At 40.3% G+C, this 16,479-nt stretch overlaps 1 protein-coding gene and 1 pseudogene across 2 annotated transcripts in view; both read right to left on the minus strand.

Annotated features, from left to right (window-relative positions):
* Positions 1–16,479, minus strand: part of HTR7 (5-hydroxytryptamine receptor 7) — a 91,563-nt gene that overhangs the window by 59,721 nt on the left and 15,363 nt on the right. The gene's annotated exons all lie outside the window — the stretch shown is intronic.
* Positions 9,328–10,278, minus strand: LOC103075392 (heterogeneous nuclear ribonucleoprotein A1 pseudogene; annotated as a pseudogene).

Here is a 16,479-nt window from a genome sequence, read left to right on the forward strand (position 1 = left end):
CCTGACTCAACTCATCTTTCCCTCAAATTGCATGACAATGTCTGGTGTAAGTCTGATCTCATACCATGTACATACACTGGTATGACTGTACCACTTGTTAATATAATACTTCCATTCTAGCTGGCAAACAGCTACTGCCCCATGCTCTCTGAGTGGCCCCCACTGTCTCCATCATCCAGCCCTAATACCCACATCCACTGTGATTGGTCAGTGGTCATAGTTAAATATCTTGAATATCATCCCTGGTGTTCATGACCTAGGACTTTGCCCCAGAGCAATGAAATTTAGAGTCATGATTTGTAAAGATTATGAGTGGGACCCTTTGCATAGACATCCATGCAGCTTACAGCCTAATTTTATTCAGGTCTTTGTTCAAATGTCCAAATACTGGAGAAAATATGTCCCAGACCACTCACTCTAAAAAGGCACTTCTCTACTCACCTCACCATGTTTTAATTTGCTGCAAAGCACAAATTACTTACTATTACACTTTTTAGTTTATGTGTTGTTTGAGTCCCTCCACTAGATCCAAGGTTCTGTGAGAACAAGGATTTGGTCTGGTTTGTTTGCTCTCTATTCCCAACGTGTTGAACAGAATCCATTCCATAGTAAGTGCTAATCAATATTTGCCAGCAATAAATGAATAAAATAATTCACATACTACCAAGAAAGTATATGGATGAAAGAAAATATCTGCAAATCATATATCTGATAAAGGACTTGTGTCCAGAATATATAAAGAACTCCTACAATTCAATAATAAAACCACAAACAATTCAACTAAAAAGGGGGGGGTGGAGTTTTGAATAGACATCTCACCAAAGAAAATACACGATTGGCTAATAAATTGCTCAAAATCAGGAATGGATAGGAAAATGCAAATTTAATGACAACAAAATTCCACTATACACCCACTAAAGTGGCTATAAGCAAAAAAGACGTGTGAACATAAAGAAACTGGACTCCCATACATTGCTTTTGGGAATGTACAACCAAATTGGAAAATAGTTCGATAGTTTCTTAGAAAGTTAAACATATTCTTACTAGTAATTCCACTCATAGTTATCTGCCCAAGAAAAATAAAAACAATATCCACACGAGGACTTAGAACTATTCATAATGGCCAAAAAAGTAGAAACATTCCAGATGTCCTTCAGTTGCTGAGTGGATAAACAAAACACGGTATATCCATACAACAGAATACTATTCTGCAAATGTGTGTGTGTGTATAAAAGGAATGATCTACTGATACATACTACAGTATGGATGAACCTCAAAAATATTATGCCAACTGAAAGAAGCAAAACACAAAAGACCACATATTGTATGATTCTATTTACACAAAGTTTCAAAAAAAAATGGCAAATCTGTGAGTACTGAAAGCAGAAGACTGGTTGCCTAGGAATGGGAAATGGGAAATAAGGGCACAGGGAATTTGGGGATGTATTGAAAATTTTCCAGAACTGGATGCAGGTGATATATACACAACTCCATAAATTCACTCAAAATCACTGATCTGTGTACTTTACACATAAATTTTATGGTATGTAAATTATCCTCACTAAAGCTGTTAAACAACAATGAAAAGATGAAATAAAAACCACTATGGAAATACGTGTTCATTGCACTCCCTCCCAGAAAATCTCTCCTACTCCCTTTTCACAAATACTGCTTCTTTATCCACTATGGCAAGCAGACATGTCTAGGGCTGGGAACCAAGTCAAGAGGGATCTGCTGGGTTTGGGACATTGTCTTTGAACAGCATACCCCATTTCCCCATAACTTCTCCCAAACAGCCAATGATCTGTAGATAATTTGGAGTCACAACCCCAATTGCCCCATGAAGGCTTAACCTGATATATGGTTTCTACTTCTGTGGCCTACCTGCTTCGAACTGTCCTTGTGGTTCCCAAGCTCACTTTTGTCCTGGACACTAGCTTTAGTTCAGCCTTATTCTTCAGTGTATAAACCTGAAACAAAACCCCTCAATTTCATCCTAGATCCTGCTCAAAGAACCTCATTTAGACTGGCACCAGCTAGCTTCCCACTAGTTCTGGGGAGGAATAGAGTTCAGGCAGTATCTCACAATCTAAAAGGTATATCCCAGGGATTCCTATCCTCCTTCAAAAATGAGGACCCCCTTTAAATGTCAAAACATTTTTCAAGCCCACACTTAGTAGTAATTGTACTTTTAGTATCGGTTGTCTGAAAAAATACAGAATGACGAAAAGCTATGATAGCTTAAATGCTCTTAAGTAAATTTGCATTTTATTAATCATAACTACATCTATATTTGTCAGGAAGGAAAATCTCCTATTTTGAAAAAGGGGGAAACACTTACTCCAGCTGCTTCTGTGTTCTAAGAAAGTGAAGAATTCACCTCTGGGGGAAAAAAGTCATTCTGTTGTTTAGGATGACACGGCCCCTAGGTCGTGAAAGGGAAGGTTCTAGGCTAATCTGATGAGAGAGAAAGGGGCTGAAGGGAAACACATTGTTCTACATAATAAAATAATACAGATCTTTTAAGTTGTTCCCAGGCAGCTTAAGAGAGTAACGGCTTTTAGGTTTTGTTTTTGTTGTTGGAGGGTGTGGGCAAAGAGGGAAGGAAGGACCCCAACACATTGAAAGAGATGTTGGGGGAAAAAGATTGATGAGAAGAGGAACTGAAAGTGAATTCAGACCATTATTATTTGGAGCAAGGACCTGGAGGCTCTTAGAACAACCCAACCCACAAAAGGGGGATATCCACTATAGGAAATGTGGTTTCTGATCATTTTCTTGAGCTATTTCTTTAGAATCATAAGAACTACAAGTGACTTTTACAGATACCGGGAGAAGATCCCAAGCATCCGAACTAGTACACACAAGGATTAAAACATCGACACAGACCCCACAGTCCTGCCAAGTCTGTTGTTTCAAAGGACAGCTGTAACACCCTAATACTACTGTAAAAGCAACAATCTCCACAACTTACAAAAAAAAGCACTCTTGCATATACATTTTTATTTTTACCACCAAAATACCCTAGGAGAAAGATATTACCAACCCAACTTCACAATGGGGTGAGTGAAATGATACCTTACAGTTAATAAGGAAGTCACAGAATGAGAACAAAAAGCAGGGCCTTTCCATTCTGAAAGCAGTGCTCTTTCTACATCAACACAGGTATGGAAAAGGAACAAGAAGAAAAAGGGCATCAATAAAATTTTAATTAATTGTATCAGATTTCAATAGCCAACAGAGAACACTGGAGAGGTCAAAGAATGAAGCACTGCTCTAGACAGACTAGGTGCTACTGCTAACTTTAAACCATCTCCCACTAAACAATAAGAATATTCATTCATTCAATAATTCAACAGACTTTTATTTACTGACTATTTATCTTGTGCTAGTGCATTGACAAAAGCCAAGTTTCAGTAATTACAACTTGAATACAGTTCAATAATTGTTATCAATAAACAGTGTAATGATATTCTTCCCTTGATGGTAAGAACCTGATTCACTGCCATATTGGTTTGTGGATGTTACTAAGCTGGTGAAAACCCTGCCTTTCCTAAAGAACAAAAAGCATTTACCCTGAAAGATATTAATTACACTTGCACACAAACCATCTGCCTACATTGCTTTTAAATTTGTAACCAGATAAACACAGAAGACTATTCATGATTTTTTTTATTCTAGAGCACCCAAGGTAAGGCAAAAGTCATAGCTGAGAAGTTGCCCAAGTGCAGCTGAGCAATGACATGGCCCAAAGTCATCACAGGAAGATGTGACCCAGAAAAGTTGCTCTAAAAAAAAGGGAAATAAATGAACAACTTCCTCAACTTATGTTGTGCCAGTCACTGTCTTTTGTCACTGGAGTCACTGGACAACTCAGTCCAGTGTGCCTTCCAAGTTCTGGTTCTGCCACTTAGTCAGTTGTTTCAACAGGTACTTACTTCCTCTGTGCTTCAGTTTTCTCCTTATAGAACGTAAAGGTTGGACTACATAATCTCTAAAATTCTCTATCAATCAGGGTCTCAGCAAGAAGTAGACTCAAATTAGGATAATTCAAGGTGACTATTTACGGAGGTATGGGCAGGAGGTAGGGAAACTACAAAGGACAGGGCAGCTGCAGAAGAATAATCACCATCCCAGGTCCAAAGGCAGGAGGGAAGGAGGCAGTTACAGGACCCAAAAGGAAGGAGTCATGTAGCAAGGGCCACCTTGAGAGGAGCAGCGACTTCCCATCAAGGGGCACAGTCAGTGCAAGGTGATCACCTTGCAGGAAGGGCTGGATGTCCCTTTGATAATCCTTCCCTGGACTTGCCATTGGCTGAACTCAACAAGAAGCCAAAGAACATATCAGTTTCCCAGGGAAGAGAACAGAGCGGAGAAGGGTAGAGGGTAAGACCTGGAGATGGGAACTAGCACAGGTCCCTTCCAGTCTTAACACTCACTGATTCTGTTTGTCTGTTAATTTGACCACTGACATGCCAAACCTGGAACTTCTGGGCAGTTAAGGATGGGTATGGAGCAACATACACACCAAGGTCGGCCCCTATGCTATCACTGTACAGAATATTTCAAGGTGCTGATATCATGCTCCTAGGTGAACCTCCAAGGTCTAGATATGTTATCTGATTTTTATCTTTAAAATAGGATCCATGACCTAAAAGGAATAGACCATATTTTCTATCCACTTCTCTGTGAAGCATAAGAGTTAAGACGCCAGTGCTGAAATCAGATACACCCAAGTTTGATTCCAGGTTCTGACTCTGGGTAACCTGATTAAATTCTCTAAGCCTCTCCTCGTTTGTAAAATGGAGATAATAGAACCTACCGCATGGGGCTGTTGGGAAGATTCAAAGAGACGGTCAGCATGTAGCCCAGAGTCTGACTGATACAAGGCAACATTTAATCCTTCACTGGGCATTTATCCAACAAAAATTTCTTGGGGAGTTGTTAATGACTATTACCTGAGTTACCTTCCTCTTCCTTCATTCTGACTCTGAAGGACTCCTTCATATGACTGACTTTCTAGGGTTCCCAAAATGCCAACCATCAGTCATAGATTTTTACCGAAGCTACACATTAAACGGATTTGTTTGAAGACTTATCACATTAGACAAGATGAAATTAATAGCTTTCAGTGGAAAAATTGTTCATTTTGAAAATATAAATCTTCCACATTGAAAATAAAATCAAATCCAAAGAAAATATAAATCAATCATCACGTAATGCCATTTGAAAACTGTAATTTAGAAAAAGGAAACTTGGATTCCATCAAAAGGATTTATTCCGGCAGTATCTTTTATGACTATATAATCCTATTTTTAAAAAACTTGGGGGACTTTATTATGTATAGATACACAAAGATAGGATAAGGATGGGTAAAAGACCACCATAACTATAAAAGAGAATGTGAAAATACAAAATGTCACGAGTATAGCAAACATCAGGTTTTGGATACCTAGCTGGGGAGTGGGGAAGAAATAAGTGAAGAGACTGTTGGTGACCCAGAAGCCAAGATCCAAAGACATCACAACTGAGCTGCACATTCTCTTCTGGCCCGTCCACATTTCCAGAGTGCTTTCTTGGTCCAGGCACTGGGATAGGCCTTAGGTGAGCAAATCCAATTAGCCCTCCAGACACCACTGCTGCTTTTGGAGTATCCAAGGTCTACTGGGAAGGTAGACTTATAAACAGCCATCCAGAGAACATTATGGACATTGTGCTATAACACAAACAAATCAACATGGGAACATAAATTGAGGGGAAGGGAGGGTCAAAACACTAAAGGCTTGCTGTCGGTTAGCCTTTGCTGTGTAAAAACTAATCGAAAACCGTGTGGTTTAAACACCAGCCATTTATTCAGCTCCCTATTTGGCAGGTTAGGGGGGCCGTTCTGGGCCAGGCAACATCAGTCCATCTCGAGTGGGTTTTCTTATGTCTATGGTCAGGTGGTAGACCTGCTGGTGCCTGAGTCGTTTAGGATGGCTTCATTCACCTGACTGGTAACTGGCAGCCAGGGAAATCGGAGGACTAAGCCCTGGGTCTCTCATTGCCCAGCCTGGGCTTCCTCACATGATAGCAGTCACAGGGTTCCCAAAAGCAGCAAAAGAAGGCAAATTCCAAGTCTCTGCCTACATCATGTTTGCTAAAGTCCCATCAGCCAAAGCAAGTTAGAAGGCCACGCCAAGAGTCAATATGGGAAGGACTGTAAAGTCACACTTGAAAGGCATAACAGACATGGGAAGAATTGGGAGCCATTTCTATAATCTATCACAAGGCTACACACAAATGATATCTGAGGGGAATGTACAGTCTCCTAGGAATTTGCCAGGTAGGAGCTATTCCCTAGAAGAAGAATCAAGACAGGAACCAGCATGTAAATGGAAAAATGCCTCGGACTCACCAAAGATGGAGCAATGAGAGGTTCTGGAGGCAAGGTTAGATTTCATCACATGATTTCTTTTTGTACAAGTATATCTGAAATATCCGTGGCTGTAGTGCATCCCATCATACTGTCTCCAGTGTCTAATCTTGCCCCTGGGGCTTGGAAGCTAACCCAATAAGGCTGCTGGGGACGCTCATATAATACGCTCTGCAGGTAAAAACCCTATTATACTGACCCTCCTTACAGGGAGACCTTGATGACAAGACATCCTGGAAATGAAATCCACAGCATCTTCATAAGCCATGAGAAGCAGAACTGTGCCTTCAAAGATATAGAAAAAAGGCTCTAGCTATGATGAGGTACCCACTCAAGGGAGTAAGGAAACGAGACCCGCCGAAGCAGAACTGTGTCATAAACGGTGTGGCTTCTATGTCCCTCTTTCACTTTCCCTTCCTGTTTCATACTCAAGACACAATTAAATAATCAGTTGTTGCCAGTTTCATTCATTCATTCATTCATTCGTTCACTTCTCCAGCCAATATTTATTGAGACTTTCCACATACCAACAGAAGCTGGAAGCAAACAGAGATGAAGAAGATGTCTCTGTCCCCACAAACCTCAGCACTTGATGTGTGGGGGACAGAGAAATATAATCATCTACATTTCAGCCTGATGGTAATAGAGAAGGAAGCTCAGAGTGGTCAGGGAGAGCCTGGGAGGAGCACCTAAGCCAGACCAAGGTGTCAGGGACAGCCACCTGGAGACCATGACACTTTTGCTACGTCACGAAGAATGCTTGGGAAATAGGCAGAAAAGAGGAGGGCATTCTAGGCAGAGGAAACAGAATGTACTGGGACATGGAAGCAAAGGAGGACATGGTATATGCAGGAAAACAGAAGCAGCCCCTACACTTCCTGTGACACATAGGAAGTACACAGAGGAAAGGGCAAGCGCAGGAGACAGCCAGGATGTTATCTGAGGAGTGATGGTGCACCACAAACCCTCCCTCCCCATTCTCTACAACATTATACAAGGTACCAATCATTCACCCTTCCCGACTGACCCACTGAGCGCACCTCAGCATGAATGAACCCAAGTCCCTGACGTGCCTCAAGCAGCATCTGAAGTAAATCATGGAACTGACCTTGGCCCCTATTTCTGGCATCATTGGACAGGTAGGGTGGTTTGCAGGCAGGCTGGCATTCCCTGAAGCCTCATCAAGACCCCATATAGACTTTTCCTAAAGGCAAACTTGATTTACTGATACTTTTTCCTTTTAGGATGAAAGAAGAAAAGACTCAGAAAGGGCATCAGTGAACCTTCCCATTCAAACAACTCTCCAGTCCCAGAGAGCTGCCCTGACTAGCTGGTAGAACTCAATTCCCTGGCACAGCTATTATTAATATTAATATTAGTAATAATAACAATGCTCTCAATCGGTGGTTGTTTTATATGAGTCAGGCCCTTGGCTAAACTCCTGATGTATATAATCTCATTTATTCCTCATATTAACTTCATGGAGATATTTCTACCATGCATGAGGAACGAGGTTTAGAAATAAGGTACAGTGACTTACACAAGGCCACAGTTAGGAGTCACAGAAACAGAATCTGTATCCTGTCCCCTGGCTTCTGTCTTAACAGAGCTTTCTGTGCCCTTCCCCAATCCTACGGGAATCCTGGTGTAAACAGCCCTGATCCCTGACCTTTCCACACCAAGCTCCCCTACTCTACTCCCAAGTTTACCAGACTCATTTATTCATTCAGGGATATTTTTGCATCCCCACTAGTCTGCATGAGCCTGAAGAAGATGAATCAGACACAGTCTTGAGCCTAAAGTGTTTCTACTCTAGTAGGATATTCCTTAATCCATTGATCCATTCATTCAACAAATATGATTCAGCGCCTACTGTGTGCCAGGAACTCTTCAAATGCTAGGAAAATCGAAGTCAAAGTTCTTGCCCATTCTAATGGAATTTAAGACAGGCACATAAATAATTATCACGAAGGTACAACGCAGCAGATACAGGGCTGGAATGCAGGTTTCCCGACTCCCAGGTGAGTAGCTAAACTTCTTGAAAGAGCTGTTTCTAGTCAATGCCTCTCCTTCCTTCCTCCCAATCTCTCCTCACCTCTCTCCACTGGGGCTTCCATTCCACTGTTTCACTGAAACCTCTCTTCTCAAGATCACTAGTGACTTCAAGGTCACCCAATTCATTGGCCATTTTTCTAGCTTTATCTTACAACAGCGTTTGACACAGTTGATATTCTATCCTTGTCAAAACATTTCCCTTAATTTCCATGATAGCACTCTCCAGGTGTTCCTATTTCACTGCCCATCCCTTTTTAAACTTTGCTGGCTCTTCCTCTTGTCTTGACCTCTAAACATTTTATCTTGCTAAGGACGGGTAGCTGGACCCCACCCTATGGCTTTAAATATCATTTCCAATGAAGCCCAAATTTGTATCTCCAGTCCTGACTTCTCTCTGGAACCCAAGACTCTTATATCCAAATGTCTAATGATATCAAACTTGGCATTCAAAATAGAACTCTTGGAAATGCAAATCAAAACAACAATGAGGTATCACCTCACACCAGTCAGAATGGCCATCATTTTTTTTTCACATTTATTCAGCACCAAGATCAGACTATTACATTTAACCATCAACAGCATGGGTGCAAAAAAAAAAAATCTACATTAAGACCCCTTGTTGGAATGCTTTATTTACACTTTCCACAGAACAAAAACTAAAATAACCTGTCATACAATTAGTCACAAATACAGTCCTCGAGTTTTTTTGCCCATACACATGAGTATTGTCTAAAACATGTCTTCTTTGTAGCAGCTAGGCCCTGCCACCACTGTGCTTGGCTGAGTTCACAAACCTGTAGCTTCCCTGTCACTTCCCTGGCTCTCCTCTCCTGCTAAGCTTTGTCTCCTGGCGGTAATCAAAACCTCCTGCCACTGCCATAGCTCCTGCTACTGCTGGAACAGCCATAGCCACCTTGGTTTCATGGTTTGGCAAAGTACTGACCTCCACCACCATAGGGGCCAGCACTTCTGCCTCCAAAGTTTCCTCCTTTTATGGGTTCAAAATTTGAAGATTGTTGTAACTGCCAAAATCATTGTAGCCTCCGCCACCTCCAAAATTGCTCCCATCATTACCAAATCCATTATAGCCATCCCCACTGCCACCATAGCCACCACCACCGCGGCTGCCACCAAAGCCAGCTCGACCACTGAAGTTTCCTCCATGACCAAAGCTGTCATTCCCACCAAAACCCGCTCCACGACCACCACCAAAGCTTCCAGAACCATTTCGACCTCTTTGGCTGGATGAGGCACTAGCCATCTCTTGCTGAGATAGGGCTTTCCTTACTTCACAGTTGTGGCCATTCACAGTGTGGTATTTCTGAATGACAATCCTGTCTACGGAGTCATGGTCATCAAAGGTTACGAAAGCAAAGCCTCTCTTTTTGCCACTGCCTTAGTCAGTCATGATTTCAATCACTTCCATACTGTTCAAAATAATCTCTTAGGTGATGTTCTTCAGTGTCTTCTTTAATGCCACCAACAAAAATCTTTTTCACAGTTAAGGGGGCACCAGGTCTTTGAGAATCTTCTCTTGAGACGGCCCTCTTTGGTTCCCCAACTCTTCCATCCACCTTGTGTGGCCTTGCCTTCATGGCCACATCCACCTCCTCCACAGTGGCATATGTGACAACCCGAAAGCCTCTGGAGCACCGGGTGCTTGGATCCCTCATTACCACACAGTCTGTGCACGCTCCCGACTGCTCACAATGGCTCCTCAGGGTCTCATCGGTTGTTTCAAAGCTCAAACCTCTGATGAAGAGCTTCCGCAGCTGTTCAGGCTCTTTGGGAGACTCTGACTTAGACATGACGGCAGTGGAGCAGGGGGGAGACATCAACGATGCTTACTTGGTGGCGTCCACAGGCAGAAAGCAGAATGGCCATCATTAAAAAGTCTACAAATAACAAATACTGGAGAGGGTGTGGAGAAAAGGGAACCCTCTTACACTGCTGGTAGGAATGTAAATTGGTGCAGCCATTATGGAGAATATTATGGAAGTTCCTCAAAAAAAAAAACTAAAAATAGAGTTGCCACATGATCCAGCAATCCCACTCCTGGGCATATATCCAGACAAAATTACAATTCAAAAAGATACGTGCACCCCTATATTCACAGCAGCACTATTCACAATAGCCAAGACATGGAAGCAACCTAAATGTCTATCAACAGATAAATGGATAAAGAAGATGTGGTACATATATACAATGGAATGTAGCACTCAGCCATAAAAAAGAATGAAATAATGCCATATGCAGCAACATGGATGGACCTAGAGATTAGCATACTAAGTGAAGTCAGAAAGAGAAAGACAAATACCAAATGATATCACTTACAGGTGGAATCTAAAATATGACACAGATGAACTTATCTACAAAACAGACATAGAGAACAGACTTGTGGTTGCCAAGGGTGGGAGGAGGGAAAGATTGAGAGTTTGGGGTTACCAGATACAAACTATTATATATAGAATGGATAAACGACAAAGTTCCACTGTATAGCACAGGGAACTATATTCAATATCCTGTGATAAACCATAATGGAAAAGAATGTGTGTGTGCGCGCGTGTGTGTGTGTGTGTGTGTGTGTATTATATATATATATAAGTGAATTATTTTGCTGTACAGCAGAAATTAAATCCTGTGACATAATGGAAAAGAATGTGTGTGTGCGCGCGTGTGTGTGTGTGTGTGTGTGTGTATTATATATATATATAAGTGAATTATTTTGCTGTACAGCAGAAATTAATATGACATTGTAAATCAACTATATATCAATAAAATAAAATTTTTTAAAAGACCAAGATAGAACTCTTGATTTTCACCACCACTTCTGCTACTCTCTTATTTGATCAACAGCATAAACATCGACTGAGTTGCTTGAGACCAAAGCACATAGTCATCCTTTTTTCTTCTCTGTCCCTCACCCCCCAGATCCAATCCATCAGTTAGTTCTGCCAGTGTGCCTCCCAGACATATCTTGAACTCCTCCACTTTCCTCCATCTTCACTCCTCTCGATCATCTTTTATCTTAACAACAGAAGTCTTCCCATTGGTCTCCCAGCTTTCACTCACACTGCTCTCCATTTCATTCTCCACAAAGTAACCACAAGGAACTATTAAGATTACAAACCAGATCATGTCACCCAAGACTTCAAACTCTCCAAGGCCTCCACTGCATTTAGAATAAAATCCAATCTCTTTACCTGTCCCAAATCCCAATATGAGTTGTGACCACTGCTCTACTCTCATCTCCTTCTGGGCTTTCCTTTGATCTCTCTACTCCAATCACACTGGCCCAGGGCCTTGCACCAGCCGCTGCCTTTGCCTGGAATGTTTTTCCGCCTGATCTTCACATAGCCAGCTCCATCACGTTATTTACATCACGATGTATATGTCAACTCCTCAGACAGGCCTTCCATGATCAACCACTCTAACACATCACCCTGTTTTAATTCTCCATGTGGCACTTATTACTAATGAATCAGTATGTGTGTGAGTGTGTGTGTGTGTGTTTATATGTTTCTTGCCTATTTTTTCTTACTAGAGGGTAAGATTCAAGACAGCAGAGGCCTTATTTGCTTTTGCTGAGGATATAAAAGAGTAACCAATGAAGATTAAGTAATCAATAAATACTGAACATGTGAATAGATGAATCCCCTAGGACTCCCATAATAAGAAAAGGCAATTTTTCTATGTCAAGAAATTGCTAACATTCACAGGAAGACAGAAAAAATGAAAAGACAGAGGGCTATGTACCAGATGAAGCAGCAAGGTAAAACCCCAGAAAAACAACTAAATGAAGTGGAGATAAGTAACCTTCCAGAAAAAGAATTCAGAATAATGATAGTAAAGATGATACAGGATCTCGCAAAAAGAATGGAGGCAAAGACCGAGAAGATGCAAGAAATGTTTAACAAACACCTAGACGAATTAAAGAACAAACAGAGATGAACAATACAATGACTGAAATTAAAAATACACTAGAAGGAAACAACAGCAGAATAAGTGAGGCAGAAGAACGGAGAAGTGACCTGGAAGATAGAATGGTGGAATTCACTTCTGCGGAACAGAATAAAGAAAAAAAGAATGAAAAGAAATGAAGACAGCCTAAGAGACCTCTGGGACAACATTAAACACAACAACATTCGTGTTACAGGGGTCCCAAAGGAGAAGAGACAGAGAAAGGACCCAAGAAAATATTTGAAGAGATTATAGTCGAAAACTTCCCTAAGATGTGAAAGGAAATAGCCACCCAAGTGCAGAGAGTCCCATACAGGAGAAACACAAGGAGAAACACGCCGAGACACACAGTAATCACACTGGCAAAAATTAAAGACAAAGAAAAATTACTGAAAGCAGCAAAGGAAAAACGACAAATAACATACAAGGGAACTCCCATAAGGCTAACAGCTGATTTCTCAGCAGAAATTCTACAAGCCAGAAGGGAGTGGCATGACATATTTAAAGTGATGAAAGGGAAGAATCTACGACCAAGATTACCCTACCTGGCAAAGATCTCATTCAGATTCGATGGAGAACTCAAAAGCTTTACAGACAAGTAAAAGCTAAGAGAATTCAGCACCACCAAACCAGCTCTACAACAAATGCTAAAGGAACTTCTCTAAGTGGGAAACACAGGAGAAAAAAAGGACCTACAAAAACAAACACAAAACAATTAAGAAAATGGTAAGAGGAGTATACATATCAATAATTACCTTAAACATGAGTGGATTAAATGTTCCAACCAAAAGACACAGGCTCGCTAAATGGATACAAAAACAAGATCCATCTATATGCTGTCTACAAGAGACCCACTTCTGACCTAGGGACACATACAGACTGAAAGTGAGGGGATGGAAAAATATATTCCATGCAAATGAAAATCAAAAGAAAGCTGGAGTAGCAATACTCATATCAGATAAAATAGACTTTAAAACAAAGAATGTTACAGGAGACAAGGAAGGACACTACATAATGATCAAGGGATCGATCCAAGAAAAAGATGTAACCATTATAAATATATATTCACCCAACATATGAGCACCTCAATACATAAGGCAACTGCTAACAGCTATGAAAGAGGAAATCAACAGTAACACAATAATAGTGGGGGACCTTAACATCTCACTTACACCAATGGACAGATCATACAAACACAAAATTAATGAGGAAACAAGCTTTAAATGACACAACAGACCAGATAGATTTAATTGATATTTACAGAGCATCCCATCCAAAAACAACAGATTACACTTTCTTCTCAAGTGTGAGTGAAACATTCTCCAGGATAGATGACATCTTGGGTCACAAATAAAGCCTCAATAAATTTAAGAAAATTGAAATCATATCAAGCATCTTTTCTGACCACAACGCTATGAGATTAGAAATGAATTACAAGGAAAAAAACACATGGAGGCTAAACAATACGTTACTAAATAACCAAGAGATCACTGAAGAAATCAAAGAGGAAAACAAAAAGTACCTAGAGACAAATGACAATGAAAACACAATGATCCAAAACGTATGGAATGCAGCAAAAGCACTTCTAAGAGGGAAGTTTATAGCAATACAAGCCTACCTCAAGAAACAAGAAAAATCTCAAATAAACAATCTAACATTACACCTAAGGGAACTAGAGAAAGAAGAACAAACAGAACCCAAAGTTAGCAGAAGGAAAGAAATCATAAAGATCAGAGCAGAAATAAATGAATAGAAACAAAGAAAACAATAGCAAAGATCAATAAAACTTAAAGCTGGTTCTTTGAGAAGATAAACAAAATTGATAAACCATTAGCCAGACTCATCAAGAAAAGAGGGAGAGGACTCAAATCAATAAAATCAGTAATGAAAAAGGAGAAGTAACAACAGACACCACAGAAATACAAAGCATCCTAAGAGGCTACTACAAGTAACTCTATGGCAATACTCTATGGCAATAAAATGGACAAACTGGAAGAAATGGACAATTCTTAGAAAGGTATAACCTTCCAAGACTGAACCAGGAAGAAATAGAAAATATGAACAGACAAATCACAAGCACTGAAATTGAAACTGTGATTAAAAATCTTCCAACAAACAAAAGTCCAGGACCAGATGGCTTCACAGGTGAATCCTATCAAACATTTAGAGAAGAGCTAACACCCATCCTTCTCAAACTCTTCCGACAAACTGCAGAGGAAGGAACACTCCCAAACGCATTCTATGAGGCCACCATCACCCTGATACCAAAACCAGACAAAGATACTACAAGAAAAGAAAATTACAGACCAATGTCTCTGATTAATATAGATGCAAAAATCCTCAACAAAATACTAGCAAACAGAATCCAACAACACATTACAAGGATCATACACCACGATCAAGTGGGATTTATACCAGGGATGCAAGGATTCTTCAATATATGCAAATCAATCAACCTGATACACCATATTAACAAACTGAAGAAGAAAAACCATATCATCATCTCAGTAGATTCAGAAAAAGCTTTTGACAAAATTCAACACCCATTTATGATAAAAACTCTCCAGAAAGTGGGCATACAGGGAACCTATCTCAACATAATAAAGACCATATAGGACAAACCCAGAGCAAACATCATTCTCAATGGTGAAAAACGGAAAGCATTTCCTCTAAGATCGGGAATAAGGCAAGGATGCCCACTCTCATCACTATTATTCAACATAATTTTGGAAGTCCTAGCCATGGAAATCAGGTAAGAAAAAGAAATAAAAGGAATACAAATTGGAAAAGAAGAAGTAAAACTGTCACTGTTTGCAGATGACATGATACTATACATAGAGAATCCTAAAGATGCTACCAGAAAACTACTAGAGCTAATCAATGAATTTGGTAAAGTAGCAGGATACAAAATTAATGCACAGAAATCTCTTGCATTCCTACACACTAATGATGAAAAATCTGAAAGAGAAATTAAGGAAACACTCCCATTTACCTCTGCAACAGAAAGAATAAAATACCTAGGAATAAACCTACCTAGGGAGACAAAAGACCTGTATGCAGAAAACTATAAGACACTGATGAAAGAAATTAAAGATAATACAAACCGATAGAGAGATATACCATGTTCTTGGATTGGAAGAATCAATATTGTAAAAATGACTATACTACCCAAAGCAATCTACAAATTCAATGCAATCCCTATCAAATTACCAATGGCATTTTTTACAGAACTAGAACAAAAAAATGTTAAAATTTGTATGGAGACACAAAAGACCCTGAATAGCCAAAGCAGTCTTGAAGGAAAAAAAACAGAGCTGGAGGAATCAGACGGCCAGACTTCAGACTATACTACAAAGCTACAGCAATCAAAACAATATGGTACTGGCACAAAAACAGAAATATAGATCAATGGAACAGGATAGAAAGCCCAGAGATAAACCCGCGCACCTATGGTCAACTAATCTATGACAAAGGAGGTAAGGATATACAAAGGAGAAAAGACAGTCCCTTCAATAAGTCGTGCTGGGAAAACTGGACAGCTACATGTGAAAGAATGAAATTAGAACACTCCCTAACACCATACACAAAAATAAACTCAAAATGGATTAGAGACCTAAATGTAATACTGGACACTATAAAACTCTTAAAGGAAAACATAAGAAGACTCTTCGACATAAATCACAGCAACATCTCTTTTGATCTACCTCAAGAGTAATGGAAATAAAAACAAACATAAAGAAATGGGACCTAATGAAACTTAAAAGCTTTTTCAAAGCAAAGGAAACTACAAACAAGATGAAAAGACAACCCTCAGAATGGGGAAAATATTTGCAAACAGGGCTTCCCTGGTGGCACAGTGGTTGAGAGTCCGCCTGCCAATGCAGGGGACACAGGTTTGTGCCCCAGTCCGGGATGATCCCACATGCCACGGAGCGGCTGGGCCCGTGAGCCATGGCCACTGAGCCTGTGTCCAGAGCCTGTGCTCCGCAACAGGAGAGGCCACAACAGTGAGAGGCCCGCATACTGCAAAAAAAAAAAAAAAAAAAAAA

Source organism: Lipotes vexillifer, unplaced genomic scaffold, assembly GCF_000442215.2.
Source record: "Lipotes vexillifer unplaced genomic scaffold, Lipotes_vexillifer_v1.1 scaffold877, whole genome shotgun sequence".
Lineage (NCBI taxonomy): Eukaryota > Metazoa > Chordata > Mammalia > Artiodactyla > Lipotidae > Lipotes > Lipotes vexillifer.